This window comes from Cryptomeria japonica, chromosome 5, assembly GCF_030272615.1.
Source record: "Cryptomeria japonica chromosome 5, Sugi_1.0, whole genome shotgun sequence".
Taxonomy (NCBI): domain Eukaryota; kingdom Viridiplantae; phylum Streptophyta; class Pinopsida; order Cupressales; family Cupressaceae; genus Cryptomeria; species Cryptomeria japonica.
In genome coordinates, this window is record NC_081409.1 from 363,363,399 (window position 1) to 363,388,489 (window position 25,091).

Genomic DNA, 25,091 nt, shown 5'->3' on the forward strand with positions numbered 1-25,091 from the left:
TTAAAATCAGACTTTTAAATTTTAAATTTGGGTGCCAATGTTGGGCACATGTGCCCTATCAAGGAAACACCTATTTATATGCTTTTGTAGCTCTTTTGGCAGGCATGCAAAGATTGTGATGAATTTTCCAGTTTTGGCTGACACCTTTAGGACAAAAAACTGGGCTAGTGCATGGAGGTTGGAACTAAATCCCTAACCTGTCCTTCATACAACTTTTTCCACCTACAATCTTTAGCTCTATTCATTTCAAACCTGCGCAGGAATAAAGCAACTGTGAGCAGACATTTCAGATCTAAGCATACTGTTTGGGGAAGCAAACTTAGGCTGGGACATTCCATCAAATAGTAGTGTTTGCAGTGTGTTTCAGTTTGTATTAGACCTGATTTGGGCAATGTAACAGCAGTATCAAAGTGTTATCAGACTTGCACCAGCTCCTTACATCATCCTTATAAGGTATTCTTCAGTTTGGGTACTTGATTATATTGTTTACCAATGTTAATTGGCATTATTCTAGATATTGTAACAATCTGATTTTATAATCAGAACTTTATATCAGTTTAATAACAATAGTTTACTTCATCAATTGTTAATTTGTACTGCATTTTAAGTTACTCTTGTAAACCCCGGAAGGTAGTACCACCGAAGGCTCTATGTATGCATTTCATATCGTAAAATTGGACGGTTACCGCAAATCACCATAACATTTGATTCAGCCCGTTTTGGCATGAACAAACTGGTATATCAACCATTTTGGTCTAATTCAAGCATTGGAATTCTATCAGTGGCTTGCAATGCATGTACACAGTCCACCGAAGAGGTGTAGATATGTTGGATTTACCGCCTGTGTGTTATATTATGCAAACTGCCGAAGAGGTGACAATTAGGCTAGCCCTGTCACCTATGTATTCTGATCAGCTTGCAGCCATTTCATATGTAATTGCTTTCATCTAATTTAGTTGTGTGGTTGGAGGCATCGTATGCTCTCACCTTGCCCACTCCAAGATCTGGGTGATCAAAAAGTGTTGATGACATTGCATTTCTTTTTACTACTGCAAAAGTTCAAAATGATTAGGGTGGTTTGTTACATTAGCCCTAGGGATATAATATTTTCTCTTGATTATATTGCATATGATGTAAGCTATATGATTGACATTGAGCACGATAATAAGATGGAATTGTCAAATTCTAAATAATCTAGAGTGGTTGACCCTTGGTGCCCTATGTTGTAGTGTTCAACTAGTGTTAAGTTAACCACTATCCCTGCCTTGATCACCTATGATTGTGTGACCCTAACCATTGCTTATGGTGAAAATCTAACCTTGTAGATTATAGATAGTGACAGAGTTGCAATATGGAAATAGACTGATTTTTGCAGGCCTAGTGTGCCCCTGAAAATTGCCTAACGGTTTTACTTTTAGAGAGTTTTACAACACTTTTATTGAAAGTTATTATAATTTACAATGTTTTAGACGATTTTAGATATTTCTGCTAGACATTTTTGCCTGACAGATTTAATGAAATGACAATTTTACAACTGCCTAGTAGTTTCATTTTACTTATTAAAAGTAACTATTTAGTGGTTGTTGTTTTGATTCTATTGGTTAATGGTACCAAATGAAAGTACAAGTATACAGACATTTGGGTTGCTCTTTCTGAGGTTGTCTTGTCAGATGAACTAGGAAGGCTTTGATTCCCTAAGGGATACATCAATAATGCCAAAGAATTGGTTCCTGAGGGTTTTGTTTTGGGTCTAGGGATTTGTCATTATATATGGAAATCATCCCATTTCATGCAAGAATGTGAGACTGATAGTAAGTCGCTGCCATTACCAGAGTTTACTAATATTACAAAGCTAGAACTTCTACAATTGAAAAAAATATTTGACTATACAAATACTTGGTGTCTCAATTTAAGATAAATGCCCATAGAAAAGTTAAGAAACTAGAAAAATTTGATTAGTTTGGTTATTTTAGTCACATTACGAAAAACAAGGTAAATTACAGTGCCATGTTAAAGATATAATACTATTTTATCTATTATATGTAATATAAAACATAATAAATGGTATGTTCTATTTGAATATATTATAATTATACTTGGACTAATTTAATTGATAAAAATATGTTTTGTTTGTTCAATGTGTTGTAAAGTTATATGATTTGTAATAAATATAATACATTATGATTTCTACAAAATATTGATTTAGACACTTAATATTGCCTCCTTCGTTAATTAAATTTCATATTTTAAATGTATATTATTATTATTATTATTATACTTGGACTAATTTAATTGATAACAATATGTTTTGTTTGTTAAATGTGTTGTAAAGTTATATCATTTGTAATAAATATAATACATTTAAATTTTATGATTTCTACAAAATATTGATTTAGACACTTAATATTGCCTCCTTCGTTAATTAAATTTCATATTTTAAATGTAGTTGATACCTGCAAATAGAACTTAGGTATATTATATTGTGAGTTGGATATAACTATATACAAAAAAGGGTTTTAGTATCAATTACAAATCAATTTGTTAATAATTGTCCTCTTTAATTGAGATTTAAACTATACAAAGGCTGTAATAAAAATAAAATGAGAATTTATAGTTATTACATAGAAGAAAATTTATAACTGAATATTAAATAGTACAGAAAATTGGATTATATTAAATGCAATACATATTTTATAAAACTCAATAAAAATGCTATATTTAAATATATAATACAAGATAATAGTGTCTCCAAAGGCAATAATAACTATAATCCAATGAGTTGAAAATGGCTCATGACCGAATTTACACAGACAATGTCTAGAAAAAAAACCCTCTCCCTTTGAAATGGGCTGGGAAAACTTCAGACGATATCAAAAGGAAGATAAAAGAAACCCCTATTCAAGAGATGGGCATTCTCCTACAACACAAAAGGAGTAGAATATAGGAGACCATTAGGAGCGGAAGAACTCTCAAAATTATGGAAGGATCAATTCAAAAGGGAAAGACAATATCCTGGGCAACAAGGGAGCAAGAGCATTTGGATCCCTAAGAGCTCTGATGTTGCCATTGGCATGAACCTAATTCCACTACATCAAAGAAAACCAAGAAGTTGCAAAGCCCTCACACTAAATTCAAATGACCTCTTGTCTTTTGTGGCACGTCTTAGGGAATAAGCTTTTTTATCAATTGGACTAGGGAGTGGTCAGCTAGGGAAAAACTCCAAAAATGGTGGTCAAACAATTGGGGGTCAAGGGTAAATATCAAATCTTTGTCTAGGGATTTTTTCTTGGTGGAAAGCCCTGTGAGAATTTTTTTTTTTTAAAAAGATTCTCCATCAAGAACCCCTAATGATGGATGGACTCAATTTCTGCACAATAGACTCGATTTGAATTTCGATCCAATCAAGCATGAGATCAACAAAACTCCAATATGGGTGAGACTATAATTTCCTATCTAAGTACTAGAATGAAGAGACTCTTAAGACTATCGGAGAAACTCTAGGATCTTTCATCAAAATCGATGAGCTGTTCTTGAATGGGGATTCTAGTGTGTATGCCAAAGTTTGTGTGGTGATAGATCCAAATTCACCCCTCCAAAAGAACTTTAACTCATAATAGAGAAAGGCATATGGAGGCAGAAGGTGGAATTAGATCTATACCCAAATTTTTGCAAGAGATGTTTGAAGAGCAACCATTCAATGGCTAACTATAAAAAGTTCCTTTCCTACAACGCTGCAAAGAAACACTATTAGAAAAAAACAATCAGAAGTCTTTTGAATTCCTATAGCACTATGGAATCTTTAGAAATTAGTTCCCAAGGTGAAAGCGAGGAACAAATGGAAACAAGGAATGTCCCACTCAATACACACCTAGATGAGATTCATAACTTGAACATAGATGAAAAAGCCAATACTTTCGATGTGGCTTGTGAACTATTCGGGATCAACAATAAGAACAAATCACTCGTTAGGACTAAAGTGGACAAAGTAGAATAGACTCCAAACATCATGAATGAGGGGAGATTAGAGACCTAGAGGAATCAAAGCCTCCCCACAACACGGAGCTTAATGTGGAGGAAGATGGAGACACAATCTGCCTTGAGAAATTGGGGATATGCCAAATAGAAGCAACCAAGAATGCCTCGGATAGTGGAGAGGCAAAGAAGAGAGGAGGAAAAACTAATAAGGAAAATCTAAGTCTAGACAGAGACGCAAAGGTTAGATGAAAATTAGTATGATGGTGAGAATTGGGAAGGGGAAAACTCTTCCCAAAGAGCAATGAAGATCTCTTCATGGAATGTTAGAGGCTTACATGCCCCTAACAAAAAGCACTTAGTCAAGTGTCAAATGGAGCTCTCAAATGCAAACATTTACATGCTACAAGTGACAAAATTGACCAATAAAGAAATTGATATCATGAAATCTAAATTGAAGGTATGGGACATAGTTTTTGTCCAAGTTGATGGTTCTTTAGGAGGAATAGTGACTTTTTGGTGCCCCCATTCAGTTTTGATGGAGAAGATACCTGAAAAAAAAATTTGGTTGGTCTATGAGGTAAAGAGTCTCCACACAAATCTTCACTTCATTCTTATAAACATCTATGGACCATCCACTTGTATAAAAAGAGACAAGTCCAACAAGAATCGGATCTTTTATTCCTCCTCAAATGTTTTCTACATTCATGGTGGAGACTTTAATGCAATCCTTCATGATAAAGACAAGCTAGGAGAGGTCCAAAAGAAAAATCAGTCACAAGCAAATTTTGAGTAATTTGTTGGGACAAACAATTTGCTGGAAATCCCCATGAGAAATAAATCCTATACCTAGACCAACAAGAGGATGGGCTTTACAAATATTGCTATAAAATTTGACAGTTTTCTTTGGTGAGGTGATCTAGGAGCTATTCTACAACATGTGAGTGCTTCCAAAAATATGGCTAAAATCATTACATGTTCAATTACGAATAATGGGTGAGAAGAAATTGGAAAGAAGTCCATTCCAATTCAAAGATATGTTGGATGAGGCATAGTTAAAAAACTCGGACTCGGCTAGCCCAAAAAATTTTAAAACTCCGGACTCGCCAAAAAAATTGGTAAAAAATTGGCAATAACTCAATAAATTTATTGAACATTTGAAAATATATAATACTGATTTCCATCATATATAAATCAAATTTTGGGTTTAATAGATATCATAGACCAAAAACAAGTGCAACGTCTGAATAAGTTTAAATTAAATGCATATCCAAGAGTTACAACCTCTTAATACATATCAATGAAAATGTTGTAATAACTGAATAGAAAATAAAAATATGTTTTTTTATGTATTATGTTTGTTTTCATATAGATAAAACTAATATCAATAAAATATTATTTTAAATAAATAATTGTAAAAAAATTATACCTCTACCTCAAACATAATAACATAATCTATACAAAAATACAATCTAAAAGTTATTAAATTAGATTAAAAGATTTCTATAATGTATGGATAACAGTTAAAAATTTATAAAACAAAATATAAATTTAAAACAATTAAAAGATTTCTATATAGATAAATAAAATAATTTATAAGCCCGCACGGGTAGCGGAGTTGGCTTAGGCCGAGGGTTTGACTCTAAGGCCTAGTTTCACCTAATGCACCTAGCTTGAGAGCTGCTTGGTACATCCCAAGGGACTAATCTCGCCTTAGCTCACCCCCAAATGGGCGTTAGGTTGGGTCACGGAAAACAAACCAAAAATAATAATAATTTATAACAGATTTTTACATAATTTATACTTTACATAAAACAAACATAATTGTCTACAATTAAATAATTGAAATAATAATTGTGAAAAACTATATAGATTTAAATCTTTTCAAATAATTAAAATCTTAGATCTATCATTTGCATTTTTGATATATCATGCTAAGTACAATTTTTGACTATGCATTTCTTAGAACACAAATTCTATTATGAACAGTTGTTGGGCTTCTACTCCTACTGTCGTGCCCTAGGTCCACGTCCCGCATTAAAAAACCTCTATGCTACTGTTAAAAATGATTGAATAAGCTATCATAAATTTTAGGTTTTCGAAAACAATTATTTTGATGTCTTTATCGGCGAGTTTGCATGCGATTGGAGATGATTTTTGGCAATTTTTCAGCACAAATCGTTGGTTTTTAATTAAAAAACGGCCGCAAGTATTTTGGTGAATGACTCGCCTGAAGATATGCCTCACAAGTACTCGTGATTTCTGCGAGTCTAGGGTGATTTTTTCATCTATGGCCAATGAGGAACCCAACTTTCCTTAATCACATTTAAAATGGTGGTCTGAAGAGACAAAAATTAGAGTTTTACCAACATCCAATCTCTTCAAATAGCCAGTGATAGCCTTTTTAGAGTCCCCAAGCAATTCCCAATCAACCAAAAGAAAATTGCGATCCATAAATTATGAATTTGTTTCTTTGTAAGGCTGACTTAGTTCAAATGACATTCCCATAATATTATGTCATCTTTCAAGACATCTAATGCATTAACTCAAAAATCCATTAAATCTAAAATGTCTTTTTCCAAAAAGACTTTCACAAAATTTTAATAATTATCAACTAATTAATCCAAACCTAAAGAAACCTCTTTTTGCACAAATGCAAACCCTATCTGAATTTGCCTCCAAATATGCACTACAAATGAGGGTTTTCATTCATGCTCTAACCTTTAGCTCTCTATCAATCCCTGTGTGGAATCACTCTAGTGAAGCAAGAGGGTTTTCGTCCTCGGCTCCAATAAACCATTGGAGTTTTTGTCTCGTTGGCAAGAGTTTGGCCACAGGCACAAATCTTTGAATCTTCGTAAAGAAATAAACAAGCTCTCAATCTTCTCTATGTAAGAAATGAGACCTCATCCTTGTTTTATAAACATCCTGGGAACTTTCCAAAAAGTGCAATATAAAATCACTATAATTTTATTGAGACATATATCCCCGAAAAGTGATTTTTTTTAATATTTAATTATTACAAGCACTTCAGGCACATGGTTAAGTGTCCAACATTTGAAACTTTCCATCCTAGTTTGTTATGTCCCCTTTGGTAAATACCCTAGTTTTTGCCCAAATCATAGTTATTATATTGAATTTTTGTATGTTTGAATCTGTTATCAATATCAGATCTGATTCTCTTTGATCCAATAATCAGGCTTAGACCTTCTTAATCCAAGTCAACACACATGTTCAACTCCCTAATTTCAGGCAGGTAATATTATGTTAGGTTCTGCTCTTGATTTCTTTATTTTTTGATACCTTCTTTGTCTGTTTCTATTCCCCATTGTTATTCCCCTTTCTTGCTCCAATCTCAACTCTTATTTATATCATATCATACCTCTATGAAGAGAGGCAACTGATTAAAAGATATATCCCTTTTGTTGATGTGTTTTTTATGCACATGCAAACACAGAATAAAATACCAAGGTATCTTATCCTCTCTTTAACAAAGTCTCTCAAGCGCTGAAGATTCGCATAAGGATCACTTGAGATAACTCCAAGGTTCCTCAATTTCGGATCATGACGTGTGGATAAGAACAATTGGTCATTGTGATTATTGTTCCTCCAAGGGGCCTTACATTATACATGAATTCTTGAATTGCTGGAACTTTGATTCTATCTACTTGCTTGGAGAATTAAAAAGCAAAAGAGAAGGGTTTAGGAAGACTACGCTACTCCTAGGAATGTAAGAGAAGAGTGAATGATTCAATGGAATCCTATTGAGCAAAGTCTCACCATCAAACCAAAGAGTTTGACACAAGCTCAGTGCAATCTTCTAAGGTGCAATTCAAAGATGTTCAAATCATTACCATCAAACATTGATTACCATTCAAGTTAACGCATAAACAATGGATGTATAACAATTGAAGTTGAGCTCATATAATTCCAGTTGACCACTCAAGGCACACTTACAATCAGCAAGAGGTTGGTGGTATGAACTAAATGGATTCCACACAAATACATTCAACAAGCTCCTCCATTCAATCTAATCAACATGAAAGTAAATTAGAAGTAGAAACCATGGGACTTGTTGAAATAACACATTTCACCATAACTTAATGAAAAGAGTATCTCCATTTACAAGTCTTAACAACAATTCCTCCTTCTCCTATTCTAATCTAACTTCTAACTTCCATTAATCTTCTATTTTCTATCTTTCTCATATTCACTAATTCTCTGTTACAAACTATTAACCTTTAAAAATGAAGAGTTTGAGCCGTTATATAGAAAGCTCATTACAATGAATGGCCATGATTAAACCCCATCGATGGTCAAGATTGTACAATGAAACCCTAATTAGGGTTTGTTACAACCAACTTTATTCTGGCCAATTAAATAATTACAACATTTTGACACGTCATCTATAGAATATTCAACCAATAGATAGTGGGGATAGGTACATTGGAGTTTGTGCCTGCATGGGTGAGTCAGGTACATTGAATCGGGTACATGTTGATGTGGAACTTCTTTGATTGGTGGAGTAGTGACTGGGATGCCACCTCAATTTGCTCTTGTAGACTCCATATCTTATCACAAGCAATATCCCTTGATACTCGATGTTAGTCACTTGCTCAATGTGGTGATGATGGAGGCGTGTTTCCAAATTGTATCATGTTGTTTGAGCTAATCTTCTAACTTTGATTAACTCTTCTGAAACTATCTTCTTGAATATCTCAATGTTGAACGTCATGAAGGTGCAAGGTGTAGATGTTGACTCCCTTTTAGTCTTGAATCTTGATATTGCCTTGGAATGAACATTTGATGTCATAATTGTTCCTTCACTCCAATTCTTTCTTTATGATTCCCTTCATGATGTTGATTATTTCATCCACATCCTTGGATGTGTGGATCATGTCCTTGTATAAGTGAATGCTTCTTGTGTAGTCACCTTGCTGGTATCATTATGCTTGCCGGTGAAATTTTCTCCTTGAAGTTGCATGGTGGTGTGGGTCTTGCAATCCTCCTCTTATTTCTTCAAGGTGTTGCTTTGCAATTTGCATCATCCTCCTTTCACATCTGCAAAACAAAACAAATATGGTATCAAACATACATGATATATAACCTTCACAATTTCTTAATTTGACATGATCTCTGATTTTATGTATTGCAGGTCTCATATGTGCATCTATGGGGGAGATCGTTCCTAGGGATAGGCAAAGGAAGGGAATATCACTCCTATCAGGGAGCAATGGAAATGTAATTCATTCCAGTTAGAGAGCAAAGGAAGTTCTCCAACACTTAGCAAAATTTGCAACTTACCTTTCAATAAACTTCCTTGGATGGCAAAGGGAGAAATTTGCTCCTGAGGATGAGCAATAGAAGTGATATTGAATTTAGCTCACTTTCTAACCATCTTATCTCCTATCACCCATTCATACCTTAAGTTTTTATCCTCCTTGTGAAAAAGTCATCAAATCATCTTTAAAACTGCTTAGGAGGGTATTTCGCTCTCAAGAAGGAGCAATGGAAGGGGAATTCGCTCCACTGGAGGAGCAATGGAAGCATAATTCACTCCTAGAGAGAAGCAAAGGAAATTTTTTGATACTTAACCAAATTTTCATCCTCCTCCTTCATTCCACCAATTCATTTTCTAAAGATTTTTATCCTCATGTGCAAAATCATTAAATGACCTTCATCAAATGCTTTGAGGATGATTTCACTCTAAGATTGGGGCAATAGAAGTGAAATTCGCTCTTGGAGGGGAGCAATGGAAGAAGATTTAGCTCCAAGGAGAAGGCAATGGGAATGACTCCAAATGTGCTTTTAATCACTTCATGCTTGAGTAGTTTGCCATCTATGCACGTGAAGGAGTCAATTCAACCTTGAAGAAGGCTTTGAGATCAATTTTGCTCCCAATCTCAAGCAAAGGAAGGCATTTTCGCTCCCAATAAGGAGCACCGGAAGTAAAAATTGCTTCAATTGAAGAGCAATGGAAATCATTGTAATTTGGACACTTAGCTCAATTTCATCCTCTTCCTTTCATTCATCAACTCAAACCTTAAGTTTTTTAGCCATTCATGCGTGAAAATGTGCCAAATTGACCTCAAGGAAGACCTTAGAAGGAATTTCACTCCTAAACCAAGGCAATGGAAGTGCAATTCGCTCCCACTGAGGAGCAATGGAAGTAGCCTCCAATTTGACACTTAACTCATTTTTGTCTCATTTGCCTTCATTCCATCAACTTAAATGCATTGAATCATGCTCATGTGAGGCTCTAGAAGCTAATTCACTACTGGAAGAGAGCAAAGGAATTGTTTTTCACTCTGAACCTTGAGCAATGGAAATGAACTCAAGTTCATCCTCTAACTCGGTCTTATCAACTTATACCTTAGGTTTTGCTTTCATGCACAAAAGGATCATGAAGAGCCCTCAATGAATGCTTTGGAGATGATTTTGCTCCTAACCAAGGGCAACAAAAGTGTTTTTCGCTCCTAGAGAGGAGCAATGGTAGTGACCTTGAATTTGCCATCTCCTCTCCATTCCTTGGTCAAAATCATGATGAACTTGATGAAGTTGATCCTTTTAATGATCAAAACAAGTTTGCTTTAGTTGAAATTCATCAAATTGCCTTTAAATATGCACAAGAAGCAAAATCGCTCCAAGGTGAGGGCAAAGGAACAGATTTCGCTCCTAAGAGGGAGGAATGGAAATGGCCCCCACACTTAGCCCATTTCAGGTTGTTGATCAAAGGTTGCATTCATTTGTTCGAACCAAGACATCTCATGATGGTTAGAGGTAATTTTAGATGATTTGGAAGGCTTGGAGAGGGATTTCGCTCCTAAAGGGGAGCAATGGAAGCAAAATTCACTCCAAGATTGGAGCAAAGGAAGTGAATTTCGCTCCTAGGGAGGAACAATGGAAATTCTTGGATACTTGGTCAAATTTTGCTCTCGTATCTCACCTCTCACTGAAGTACAATTGGGTCACTTGGATGATGAAGGAAACACCTACATATTTAGCTAGACTTGATCTAAGAGATTCCTCCATCAAATTCTCTTCTATCTCTTGCTTATGCCAAGCTAATGAGCAAGGTCAGTCAACTTAGGAAGTTCGCTCCAACAAAGAAGCAAAGGAAGTTTATCAATCTTAATCTCATCTTCCTCATGCTACTTTCCTCTAGAAAAAGTGCAATCACTCCACTTTGATGGCCAAGGAGAAATTTGCTCCAATGCCAAGGCAAAGGAAGTTCGCTCCAAGAGCATAAGCAATGGAAGTTTCCCCATACTTAGACAAATTTTGCCCTATGTGACCCTCTTGACTTGACTTCTCATCTCACATCACTTCATTTCACCCCTCACCGGAAGAGCTATCCTTCTGACTCCTGGCCTCTTGACCAACTATACCTCTCCAATACAAAGGTTAATAGCAAAAGACTCTAACTACTACCTGTTGTGACGTATTCACACATTGCCCCATTGCAAATGGGGACCCCTACTTTTTTTCGCTTTATGGGGTTTTGCTTTCTAGGTTTTAGGGTTTGTCTGTTAGCCTTTTCTTTTCGAGTGTCGCCAGGGGGATCACCTGGACAGCAGGCTTTGCTTGAGCTAGGTTGAGTCTTTGGGGCCCCAAAATTAGGGTTTCTTTGAAAGTCTTCCTTAGGACCTGGTTTTGATCTTGTTGCTAATTGTGTCTTGCTTGGTGAGTGAGTATCATTCTTGAAGGTCCGAGCTAGGTCAAGTTGGTGAGTTATGAAGTCTGGAATGTCATCCTGATCTTCAAATGCCCTAAAATTTGGCTAAGTCTGGAATATCCTGATCCTGAAATTTGGCTGTCTAGAATGTCTTGATCCTGAAATTTGACTGTCTGGAAAACTGAAGAATCCTCCAAAAACTAGATTTTGCAATATAACTCCTGGAGGTCCGAAACCACTCTCAAACATCCTGACAGTATATATGGAATATAACTTAAAGTATAAGGAGATCTTTCTTCTTTCTTATACTTAAATGTTATATTCCATAAAATGATCCTGACGGAGAGACCAAAATGTCAAATTTCGCTACTAACCCTTCCAAAGGGTCCAGAGCAAAATTCTCCATATGACATTCTACTTTGACCAAAACCTAGAACTAACGCATTCCTAGGCTTGAATGAAGGTAAAAACATTTGTTTGAATGAGGAAATGTGAAAATGAAGTCAAGATTTGAGCCCAAGGATGATTTTCGCTCTTGACCCTTCCAAAGGGTCCAAAGCGAAATTCACTATAAACCTCTTTTGCTACCTTGTTTGGGATCCAATCCTTGTTCCTTAGGTGGAAAATGATCTAAGTTTACTTCTTGAGGTAGTTTGAAGTTGGAAAAGTGAGTGATCAAGCATAAACTAAGATTTTCGCTACTGACCCTTCCAAAGGGTCCAGAGTGAAAATCTTCCTAGACCCCATTCCCTTCCTTGTTTGACCAAATTTTGACATTCAAGACATGATTAAAGGGAGATTGGACATGTTTTTTGCCTTTGAGAATGTTTGAAGCATTGAAGAGTGAGGATTTTGTCCAGGAGGGTGAATTTCGCTCCTGACCCTTCCAAAGGGTCCAGAGCGAAATTCCTTACACACCTAATTTTTGACCTTGCTTAGACCACAAACCTTGTCCCTTGGGTGAAGAATGATGTTAGCTACTGTCTAGAGAGGATTGGAGGTGAAAAAATGAAGGATTCTAGCCTAAAAAGTGAATTTCGCTCCTGACCCTTCCAAAGGGTCCAGAGCGAAATTCTTGAAAGCACTCATTTTCCCTCTAGCCAAAGTCAGGATCTTGGTGGAGATGCAAGAGAAAGGATCTATGTTTGCCTCTCAAAGAGGATTGGAGTTGGAAAAGTCAAGAATCAAGCTCAAAACATAATTTTCGCTCCTGACCCTTCCAAAGGGTCCAGAGCGAAAATCCTTATATCTCTTGTTTTCTTCCTTGTTTTGGTTAGGCGTTGGCATGATGAAGGAGGAATTAGTATGTTCTTTCCTTGAGAGGGAGTGGGATGATTTGGAAGATCAAGATTTTAGCCCAAAAGAGAATTTTGCTCCTGACCCTTCCAAAGGGTCCAGAGCGAAATTCCTTACAAACCTCATTTGCTACCTTGTTTGGGCATGAAACCTTGTTCCTTAGGTGGAAAATGATCTATGTTTGCCTCCAGAGAAGATTGAAGTTTGAAGAATGAGCAATCAAAGTCTAACTCAAGATTTTCGCTCCTGACCCTTCCAAAGGGTCCAGAACGAAATCTACCTAAGACTCATTTCCTCCCTTGTTCGACCAAATTTTGATGTCCAAGGCATGTTGAAAGGGAGAATGAACATGTTGTGGCCTTTGGGAATGTTTGAAAGAGTTGAGGAAGGAATGTTTTAACCAAGAAAGGAAATTTTGCTCCTGACCCTTCCAAAGGGTCCAGAGCAAAATTCCTTACAAGCCTATATTTTTAACCTTGCTTGAGCTTAAAACCTTGTTCCTAGGGCGAAGAGAGATGAGATTTTACCTTGCAATGAAGATTGGGATTGAAAGAATGATGATTTTGGTCTAGAAAGGGAAATTCGCTCCTGACCCTTCCAAAGGGTCCAGAGCGAAAATCCTAAAACCCAACCTTTTCTCCAAGATTTGTGCCAAGCCATGCCTAGACCAAGGTGAGGGATGCCCTTGAGTTTGTCCTTGAATTGATTGTTGTCTCAAAAAATTATGATTTTGGGCTAGAAAGGGAAATTCGCTCCTGACCCTTCCAGAGGGTCCAGGGCGAAATTGTGCAAAACCTATCTTTTCCCTTAGTTTCATGCCAAATCTAGTGTGGATCAGGATCAAAGAAGGCCTTAGGAATGACTCCAAATTGCCAATGATTATCAAGATTGAAGGAATTGAGCCAAATGATGAAAATCGCTCCTAACCCTTCTAGGGTGAAAATTCTTCAATCACCTATTTCCCTTCCAAAATCAAGTCAAACTTGGGTTGGATGTGAGAGGAGAAGTGTTTTTTAGCCTTTCGAGGTGAATTCAACTTGAAATGATGGAGGAATAAGCCTAAATCAAGAAATTCGCTCCTAACCCTTCCAAAGGGTCCAGAGCGAAATTCTTCAAAATCACTATTTCCCCTTTGTGTGAAGACAAGATTTTGATTCCTAAGGCATGAAAAGACTGGAGGGAGGTTATTTAAGCCTTGTAGGGTGAATTGAGGTAAAGAAAGTGTAAAATGAATCCTAAAGAAGGAATTTCGCTCCTGACCCTTCCAGAGGGTCCAGAGCGAAATTCCCAAAATCACCTAGTTTGCCCATGAGGAAGGTCAAGTTGTGGATTCCTAGCCTTTGGTGAGGAGAAGGATAGCATATGCTTGCCTTGGAAGGCATTTTGGAGTAGAGACATGATGGAATTTGTCCAAAAATGCAAAATTCGCTCCTGACCCTTCTAGAGGGTCCAGGGCGAAATCCTTTGAAACTACTATTTTTCACCTTGTTTGGGCCAAGCGAAGAGCTAATTGTGAAATAATATTGAAGAGAGGTCTAAATTGGGCAAAATAGCAAAATTCGCTCCTGACCCTTCCAAAGGGTCCAAGGCGAAATTCTTATAAGGCCTGTCCCTGGGGAGAATATTGAGCAAACTTCATTTTAATATCTTTTGTTGATGATTTAAGGTGTAAAATACTATGTTGAAATGAATTTATTATGTGTCCTTAATCATCTTTTGGTTTGTCTTGCAGTTGAAAGAAGACCAGATCAAGGACGACCACCTCCAGCCCAGCATCATCAAAGGACGACATCTCCAGTCCAGCATTCCAAGGAAAGGTACAACATCCATCCTGCACATCAAAGACAAAGGAGGTTAAAGCAAGGGTCCGTTGGGGAAGCAAATGGTTTCAGAAGAGTTAATTAAAGTTATCTTCTCAACATCATCGAATTGAACAAGTGTCAGACAAGGTGGCATCCCAGTCATCACTCCTCCAGTCGGATTGATCCGCCTCAACGTGTCCAGATTCAATGCACCTGACTCATCAAAGACGGCACTAACTTCGAGTACCTACCTTGGTTATCCATTGGTCGAATATTCCAGAGAAGACATGTGTCCAAATAATGCTATTATTTCATTGGCCAGAATTGAGTTCGTTGTAACAAACCCTAATTAGGGTTTTCATTGTAAGATCTCAGCCATTCATCTCAAATTGATCTGAGCCATTGAATTGTATTGTGGGCACTATATAAGCCCTGGCTCCTCATTTGTAAAGGCTAATAGTTAGTCAGTAGTTAGAAGGTGAATAGTTAGAAATAGTGAATAGTCAATTGATAGAATAGCAATTAAAGTAGAATAGAAAGAGAAGGCAAAGATTGTTGCCAAGATGTTGTTGTAAAAGACTTGTAAAACTTCATTGAAGAAATGGTGAAATTTATGGGTCGATTCAACAATTTGCATGGTCTCTATACTTCTCATATTTGATTTCATGTTATTAGATGAGTGGAAGAAATGTGTTTGATTGATGGTGAAATTTGTATATCCATACTACTAGCAGTTTGTTGATTGCAGACTTGCCTTGTGTAGTCAACTGGAATCATTCAGTTTAAGCTTAACTTCAATTGTCGCTTCTTCACTGATATGCATCAACCTGATGGTGTCTATGCCTGTAGCGATGATCTGAACATCATAAAGTTTTCCTCCGAAGATCGCACTAACCTTGTGGAGATGGTCCTGGGATGTCAAAACAAGACTTAGTTAGAATTTCATCAAAGGTTATTCATTGCTCCTACATTCTTAGTGTCAGAATTAGATCCTTTCCTCGCCCTCATCCTTTTCCTTTTTTTTTCAAAGTCTAGACTAGTGAAATCCTGTGTTCCAGTAATATTCAAAGTGAATCAGACGTTCAGTCATCAAGTGTAAGTCCCCTTGTGATTCCAGCAAAATCACATCATACCACAGAGAGCTTATCCCGAGTATAGAACCTACATACAAAAACCTTGGAGTTGCCTCGACTGATCCTTCAGCGAGATCTTCAACAATCGGGAAACTTTGCTCAAGAGAGGATAAGGTACCTTTAGGTATTTTATTCTGTATTCGCATGTGCATAAAAAACACATCAACACTACCCTAGAAAGTGGAAAAAAGTGGGGGTCCCCCTTTGCAATGGGGCGATGTGTGAAAAAGTCACAACACCTTCAAATTAAGATGATTGTTCACTTACCCTTTTAATGCACCCTTTCATAATGGGTCAGCCCATAGAATAGATTAAACATAGTTTGATTTAGTTATTTCTAAAAAAGGGGGCACCAAACTTGAGGTCGGCTAGCATGAATAAAATTATTATTAATTTGTTTTTTTTGCATCTAAGTCGGCCCTTCTATGTCCATTCGTTGGTAATTAAATCATTCTAACCTAGGTTGGCCTCCTTATTAATTTATGGTGCCTAGGTTTTATATTTAAAGGAGTCTATAAAAGGCTGGGGTCTATTGTATTCATTTGCAGGGAGATGACAATCTATCCTTCCCAAAATCGCTTGTCCTCAAGCAATGTAGGTTTCTAAAAACTGAATGAATCAACCCTTGGAGATTGGTATTTCTTCTTTAATTTGGTTGACCCAACACTTGCACCATACTATGGATATCTCTTTGCATTAAAGCATGGGTGATCTTAACATATATTAAGATGAGGATTAGAAGCATGGCACATATCTATTACTCTCAATAAATTCATATCTTTTTGGTTTACTCTTGTTATTCTCATATTCTAGTTCAACCCAATGCAATAATCATAGAGATTCATGGAATAGACATGTTGGGAACGCATCAGACATGGACTAAACGCAGAGCATACACATGAATATATGTAGACATAGTGAACAGGCAGATTACAATAAACATTATGACTAGCTAATCAACCTTTTACCAAGCATTGCTTAGTTCCGTAGGAACTCGAAAGGGCGTCAGTAAACTGCCCAACCCAACTAAGCCCGAGAGCGCGTCACATCAAAATCGTGGCCATTCACCTCACATCCCACAAGCGGCAAGAACATCCAACTATGACCAATGCCACCTTAGGGTAATCAATTCATCACTTGGCCCACAAGAGCCAAGAATGTCCAACTAGGACTAGTTCCAACTTCCAACCCTTGGAGTAATCTAACTTGCTTCTTATCTCAGTGATAGGACTGTCACTTCTCATTACCCTTCCATGTAGGGTTAATTCTCAAAACGCTTGTCCCTCTTGTGTCCTCTTCTTGGTTTAGAAAGTCGTGTCTCTTTTTGGACTGTCATAACTTCATCCATGCAACACAATGTTGACCTTTCTCTATCACGTTCTATGGACTGTCATCTTATATTTCAACTCTGCCTTTGATATAAGTCTGCAAGTATGTTCTTGAAGTTTTCCATATAGACGAAATCCTCAGATTGTTTCAACAATTTTAGATTGTCCTAATGACCTTTATTCATTGTAATAACTGATATGTCTCCTATATAATTGCCATTGCAGTATGAACTTGTTTAAAATTATGCATTCACTACTGTCAGAGTTTTTAAACTTGGTGTGCCAACTGAAGCATTAACCCCCTAGAGACACCAATCCCCACTACTGAGCACCTACTCAGGAAGAGACACCAATCTCTTTAAAAATGAGGTACCAACCTCCAGAGAAATAAAAGGATAAATGATTGATCTCCTTCTTCAATTAGTTCTGAAACTCTTTACCAATTTGCTCAAAAATAAATTGTTTCTTAAATGAAAAATCTGCTTATACTCTACTCAAAGGTCTGTACATGTTCACCCTTAAGATCTGCAACAAAACAGCTTCAAAATCTGCTCAATGTTCTTCAAAAATTTCGGCTCAAGAGGGTCTGATACAATCTGCTCACAAATCTACTTAAATCTGCTCACAAGTCTGGAAAATGTCTGCCCATAAATCTGGAAAATGTCTGCAATAGATTGCTTCAGAATCGGCTCATGAACTTTGATGTTCTATACTCATAAGGTATGCTCAATCTGCTCAGAAAGTTTGAAATAATTTGCTTATTAAACCTTCAAAATCTGCTGACAAAGGCTCCTTAAGTCTGATCTTAGGTCTACTACAAATCGCCATTAATTCTGGTCTTTGATCTGCTACAATTCGCCTTTGATTCTGCTCACTAATTCTGCTCGGATCTGCTGTTTAATCGGAATGATACTCAATTGAATCCATGATAAAATGATCTCTAATAACTTCTTATTTATAACCACCAAATACCACTTGTAAATGTCCCTCGGGCTGGCAGAATCATGCTCTGATACCATTTGTTATGTCCCCTTTGGTAAATATCCTAGTTTTTGCCCAAATCACAGTTCTAATATTAGTTTTCTGTATGCCTGAATCTATTATCAATATCAGATCTGATTCTCTTTGATCCAATAATCAGACTTAGACCTACTTAATCCAAGTCACAAAACTTATTCAACTTCCTAATTTCAGGCGAGTAATATTATGTTAGGTTCTACTCTTGATTACTTCTTTTATAATTTCTATTCCCCGTTGATATTCTCCCTTCTTGCTCGCATCTCAACTCTTATTTATATCATATCATACCCCTATGAAGAGGGAAGACTGATTAAAAGATGTATCCCGTCAAATTAAGATGACTGTTCACTTACCCTTTTAATGCACCCTTTCATAATGGGCCGGCCCATAGAATAAATTAAACATAATTTGATTTAATTATTTCTCATAAAGAGGGCACCAAACCAGCAAGAAAAAATTGTTATTATTTTATTTTCTTTGCATCTAAGTCGGCCCTGCTGTGTCCATTCACTGGTAATTAAATCATTCTAACCTAGGTCCGCCTCCTTATTAATTTATGGTGCCTAGGTTTTAAATTTAAAGGAGTCTAGAAAAAGTTGCGGTCTATTGTATTCATTTGCAAGGACATGAGACAGTTCCAACAAGCTATAACACTAATGTGCCCATTAAATTAGTTTAATTAAAATAGTGCTCTTAGTAAATTTAATTAAAAAAATAGCTCAATATTATGCCCGAGTTATGCAAATGATTGAAATACATCGAAATTGAAAACTAACTGCATTGAAGTGATACTAATGATGAATGATAATGATTGAACCCAACTAGGTGACTTACTATAAATAGATGCTCTCTCCAAGAATCTTGGAGAGCACACAAAAAGTCAAAAATAACCACAGAAAGTGCCCTCTAAGTCCTCTAGGCCATCTGAACTCACTAGTAACATCAAATAACCACTCTAATATGCCGGCACACACCCTGGAGAACAAAACTAACTACAAAGCAAAAGAACCCAAAAATGTGGACATTATAGCATTCAAAAATGTTGAATCAGAGGTCTTCATCCCTAACTCAGCAGTGGCGAGCTTAAGGGTTTTCATCCTTAACTAGCCGAGACTATTTAAGGGTTTTCATCCTTAAAACTCTTAGTTCACCCTTGGAGATTTTTTGTCCTTTAGGGCTTACCAAAGTTTGGGTTTTCATCCAAACTTGATAAGGAGAAATAAGGGTTTTTTCATCCTTAAGTCTCTTTATGAACTTGAGAGGGTTTTTGTCCTCCTTATTTGCAATTCACTTCCTCAAATTCAAGACTGATTCTTTGATTGAATGCTTGATTGATTTATTGCTTGATTGTTGAATTGATTGTTTGCTTGATTCCAAGATGAATTGATGATTGATTTGATTGCTTGTTAGTCTACTTTGTTGATTTGATGATTCATTCTCCCTTCTTGATGAATGAATGAACTGATTTGCCTTTTATATCCATTTCTTAAAGGAGACACCACCCTTCACATGAAATGAATCACCACCTTTCATTGCTGCCTTTTTGGAGAATAATAATTTATTTCCAAATTGATTCATTGATTCATTCCCAATTGATTGCTCATGATCTTCTCCACAATGGAATGATCTCCCTTTTATATATCATGTTTGAGGCAGTCACAACTTTTCACTATTGCCCTTGGAAAAGTTACAACCCCTCATCTTTAATCGCTGCCATCATAAACTTTAGTTCAGTTCTAATTAAATTCTTTTATTTTATGAATCGCTAGCATTCCCCTTTTTGATGCCACCTTTATCAAATCTTAATTGCCTGTATTATAATTTATATGGCATCGCCTGGATTATATATATATAGCACTGCATACTTATGTAGCCTATGAAATTAAACAATTAGGATATTTTAACCAGTCACGAGTATTAATACAAAATCTTATTATTAGTTGTTGTTGATGGAGATTTCCATGTATTAGAGTATTCTATGTGGAGGTATATGCTACCCACCCATGTTTCCGTGCTTCCTCCTCTTTGCATGTGCAAACCTGAAGAGTTTCTGTTCATGATGTTTTCCACATCATTGCCCGTGGCAACAAAATCTATGCATGCTTGTGGCACTGTCTTGGGAAGTGTCCTTTAGTTTCCCAAAACAAATATGATCTTTACTGTGTTTTGCCCATGCGGGATCATGATCTCTGACTAAATTCCAAAAAAATATTCGTTGTTAAGTAGATTAAAAGAGGTTGGCAAACATTATCCGCAGAAACTTGAAATCGATTCTAAGTGCAGCGTTTCCTGCCCTTCCAGTTGGAATGTCATTTGTGAGCAGCTTGCTAAACTTTGCATCTTTCCTAGTGATTTCTGTTGGAATTCTATTTGTATATGTTTTTTAAAATTCAATTTATCCAGAATACTCCAAAATTTGTAATGGATAACTAAAATGCAGTTTTTGCATACATAAGAAAAGATTAATTTTGTTTTCTCCTCAAATTAATAGATGTCAATTTTGTCAAAGGCCTAAACTGACGTTTTAGTGCAGTATTCTCTTTACAATTGCATACCAATCACATCACTGGGGCACCAACTTAGAATTTCAAGCCCATACTCAATTATACAACGCACCCCTCTAGGCAAGAATGCAGAAGTGAGACTGATGGGTTTTTACCATTTGCAGTCCTGACGCAATTCCTTCTGTAATTAAGCACTATCCTGGGTTCACTAGGATTGGCTAGCCTTTGGCAGGTTTGACACCCCTGTGGAGAGTTTATCAACCACCAAACCGTGCATCCCAATAGACACTAGATAGTATTTTTACCACTAAAATTTGATAAACAAGAATCCATGGACATCAAAACAATTTCTTTCGCATAAACCCATTTTCTGCATGTATCATAAGTTATACAAACTACATTATTAGGATCAAATATTTAGAGAGGCAGGTACCCGATGTAACCTCTCCGCAAATGGTTTAGAAGCTACAATTTCAGGCACTGGACTTCAAAAACCAAGTATTCATGGACATCATAACAATTTCTTTGGCATAAACTCTATTCTGCATATACCACAAGGGAATCAAAGCTACATCATTAGGATCAAAGAAGTAGAGAGGCAGGTACTCAATTTAACCTCTCGGGAAACTGGTTCAGGAACCTACATGTGCATAAACTAACCCCGTTAACATCATAACCCCAAACCAATGCCTTAATCCGTTACAAGCACCCACTAAAAGAGGAAACGCATGAAGCCTTCAGAAGCTTGAAAGGATGCTGAGGCACAGTTAAACCCATTTTCCAATAGAAGCGCACAAGGCATTGACATTAACATTTGGGCATACATGTTATGGAAGGAACATATTCAAACACGCATAATTCAATCAAATTATTCAATATAAACGCAAGCCCACCATATATAAACATATAAGAAATCTGAACAAATGACGGCAACATGAATAGGAAGAAAAAACTAGAGTAGACTCAATACTGACCCACATTAGAATATAACCATCTGTCATTTTAAAGTAAATAGTACTTACCAGATATAGAAGATGATGATGAGAACAAGGATAAAACTCTGAATACAAGGCAGAGAATGCAGATAGAACTCAATGTTTGAAATGAAGAAACGGAATCAGAATTTTATAATGGCCGGCACATTCCTCGTTCCCTACCAAAGCTCAGCAGCTGGCATCCAATTCCAACGAAAAAATCTCATTAATCACTTTTTCATTTTCTATTGGCGAATCTGTCGGACAGCATCAGTTCCTATTCTCGAACGTTACAAAATAGTGTCAACTTTATAGTTGAGTAGTGTCAATTTTGTATTCAGAATCTTTCGATGGTGTCATGCTTATATTTTCGAATGGTGTCATTTTCACCGGGCTGATTTTCAAGGGTTAAACCCCTCGTTTAAAAAAAATAATGTTTAGAAAAGGTCATTTGAACAATAACTACGTGTAAAAATAAACTTTTCCTAAGCCTCTTAATTAGGCTAATACAATATATACATTACTATAAGTTAATAGAGATATGTGGTAATATTAAAAAATAAGAATATTAAATAGTAAATTATGAAAAGTAAATGTGATAAAATAAAAGTATTTAATTTTTTAATTATAAAAAGAATGTAATATGGTGTGGTGTTAAAATCTGGACATCTTGGAATTAAATTTTTTTTAGCAATTTGTAATTCAATTGAAGATCCAAAAAATAATATATGTTCTATAAGGTCATGTTTGTGAATCTAGGTAATATACTCATGGAGATATAGTAATGAGCATAACTCCACTTCACTTAATTTGCCTATGTTTCTTTTGCCTTTCTCAAATATCTAAGGACCAATAATATTTAAGAAAACTTTTGAAGGATTGTCATTAGTATTACAAGGGGACATGTTTTCTTATTAGGTCAATCTTCAAAAAAATTAAGTAGGCAAAGATGGCAAGAAAGGTTCATATAATGATTTATATATTTTTTCTCATTTTAGTAACATCAAATCTAAATATATATGCCTCTAATGATTAATTATTTAATACTCTAAGATAAGAGAGGACTAGTTTATTCCAAATAATATTTTAGAATGATAAATATATGCCTTTAAATACTAGGACGTAGCATAAAATTTCACAAATCATGTATATTATTAGCTCATGGAAGGAAGATAAAATGGATTACTAAAATTTGCATTTGAATTTTAGAAAGGAAAGGCCCAAGGACAAGTACTAGAATGAGCCAACAAATGGTCACATACAAGTGTATAATGGTTATATTTTGGTGGGAGGGTAGAAACGGATGCACTAAATGCAAGACTTATGTGAATATATCTAAGTATATGTGTATAAGGATAAAGTGAGGACTAAATATGTGAGAATATCTATATAGAGAGATAATTAAAGAATAGGGGAGTGAGAGCAATTTTTTCCAAGATTTTATTTTTGTCGATACATACATATTTTACGACATTCCCACAAAATTAAATTGGAAATAGTATGGATATGTAAATTTCATGATTACACTATGTTAGAGAATTTCAATTTGATGTTTCAATCACCTTTTATAATCCATTAATAAGATATAAGATAAATTATATTGTCATTAAATTGTCACCATTGATGACCCATCAATAAAACTAAAAAGGAAAATAAACTTCTAATAAGATTAATTTAGGCTAATCCAATAAAATGCATACACGTCAGCCTATTAAGTCAACCTGTTAATGGGCCTTCCTAGGTTGATCCGGTTGTGAGGGATGGATAAAAATTAACTTCAATGAGGCCTTGGAACCTAATATAAGTTATTTTGATGTTGGCTACATGGCTCAAGACTATAATGGAGATATTATTGCTTTTGGTGTCAAAACATTTATGGAAGGGACGAATAATGAAGTTGAAGCTCAAGCAACTACCTCAATAGTTAAAATGGTGATTGAACTATCGATTTTGAAACTTCATCTTAAGGGGAACTCTCTTATAATTAATACTGCAATAAAAAAGGGTGAGGCAATTGTGTGGAGATTGAACAAACATATTAATTTTATTAGTTCTTGCCAAGGCAAGATACTATTGCATTCATTCAATTTTTGTTTCTAATTAGTTTACCCAATCATTATAGAAAATTAAAAAATGTATACATAAATCATATAGTCTGTCTTTAATCTTTATTTTTAGAGATGAGTTGGCAAAGTTTGGATGAATTCAAAATTACCCACACAAGGTAGGAATTTAGGTACAAAATGAATGTTGATATTACCTCAATTTTCTTTGCTTGGTGTCTGTAACTAGGTTCTAAGGAAGATGTACAGTGGGTCACGAGGGAGTGCGTTCGAGAAGAATGGTAATACTCTTATGGTGATGGAAATGCCAAGAGAAGGTTTTATCATAAAAGGTGGAAAATGATGCATGTGACATAGTTTAACCCTCCCATGCAACCTTTTCTTTTGTGACATGCAAATTGTGACAAGGAAGAGTGTCACATAGGCTCAAGTGGGATTGGAATACATTAAGGATTATCTTTGAGACAAAGAATGAGCAGAGTAGGTGTTTGGGCCTAATGTTGAGTACAAATCCAAGAAACCAAAATTCAAGAAAGGATATTATTGGCTTAGTGTGCCATTTGCCAGAGGTGAAGAAGCCCTAGCTATGTTGTTTGGTCATAATTATAGTCATTTCCTTTTTGTTTATACGGAGTTTTTAATTTTTATATGTGCAAATATTGTTAGTAAGGATTTATATAGCATAAGTCTATCAATCTCCTGTCCAGAAAGTATGAAATATTCAGAAATATAAATTGGTATATGGTAGTATAGCGGGGTTGCAGATTTTTGTGGTGGGTTGTCTGTATTTTGGTTTGGATATTTTATGACTCATTAGTGGTAGAATGTCACAAACCTCTATTTGAACTTTATAAAAGCCTTTATTATCTAATATAAATCTATATTATTGATCCAAAAAAGAAAATTTGCATACATATAAGCATAAATTTACTTGGATTAATAAAATAGATTTGTGTGTAATAATTAACAAATTAAATAAGATGCAACAATTAGTGCCCATTTCTTGTGCTTAGAGATCTGCAACTTTTCTCGCCTTTAATATCATTCGAATTTGAACCGATTGTATGATCGCCCCCTCTAGGGAGTTCCCCTTCTCCCTGCAACCGGACCCCCCCCCCTCGATACCACAGTCATTTCACATGCCTCTAGTTCCGCCTCTAGAACCCCACTGTCTATGGGTCATACGAAAAAGACCGCCAAGATCGATATTCCTTCTAGCTCTTCATCTTTGGTACTGACGGATTCTGGCCTGAATGATGAGGACAAAGGATTGGATAACCCTGAAGCAAACAAGAAGAATACACCCCCCGGGCCAGGCATGCTT

General features: G+C 35.9%; 1 protein-coding gene across 2 annotated transcripts in view; it reads right to left on the reverse strand.

The window, feature by feature from the left end:
• LOC131034674 (probable calcium-binding protein CML21) overlaps positions 1–25,091 on the reverse strand; it is a 171,459-nt gene that overhangs the window by 86,728 nt on the left and 59,640 nt on the right. Inside the window, exon 1 of one of the 2 annotated variants that reach the window (XM_057966250.2) lies at positions 21,753–21,985. The exons of the other annotated variant lie outside the window; for it this stretch is intronic. The gene's annotated coding sequence lies outside the window, so the exon portion shown is untranslated. Of the gene's footprint in view, positions 1–21,752; positions 21,986–25,091 lie in introns of those variants that run through there. 2 annotated transcript variants of the gene reach the window in all.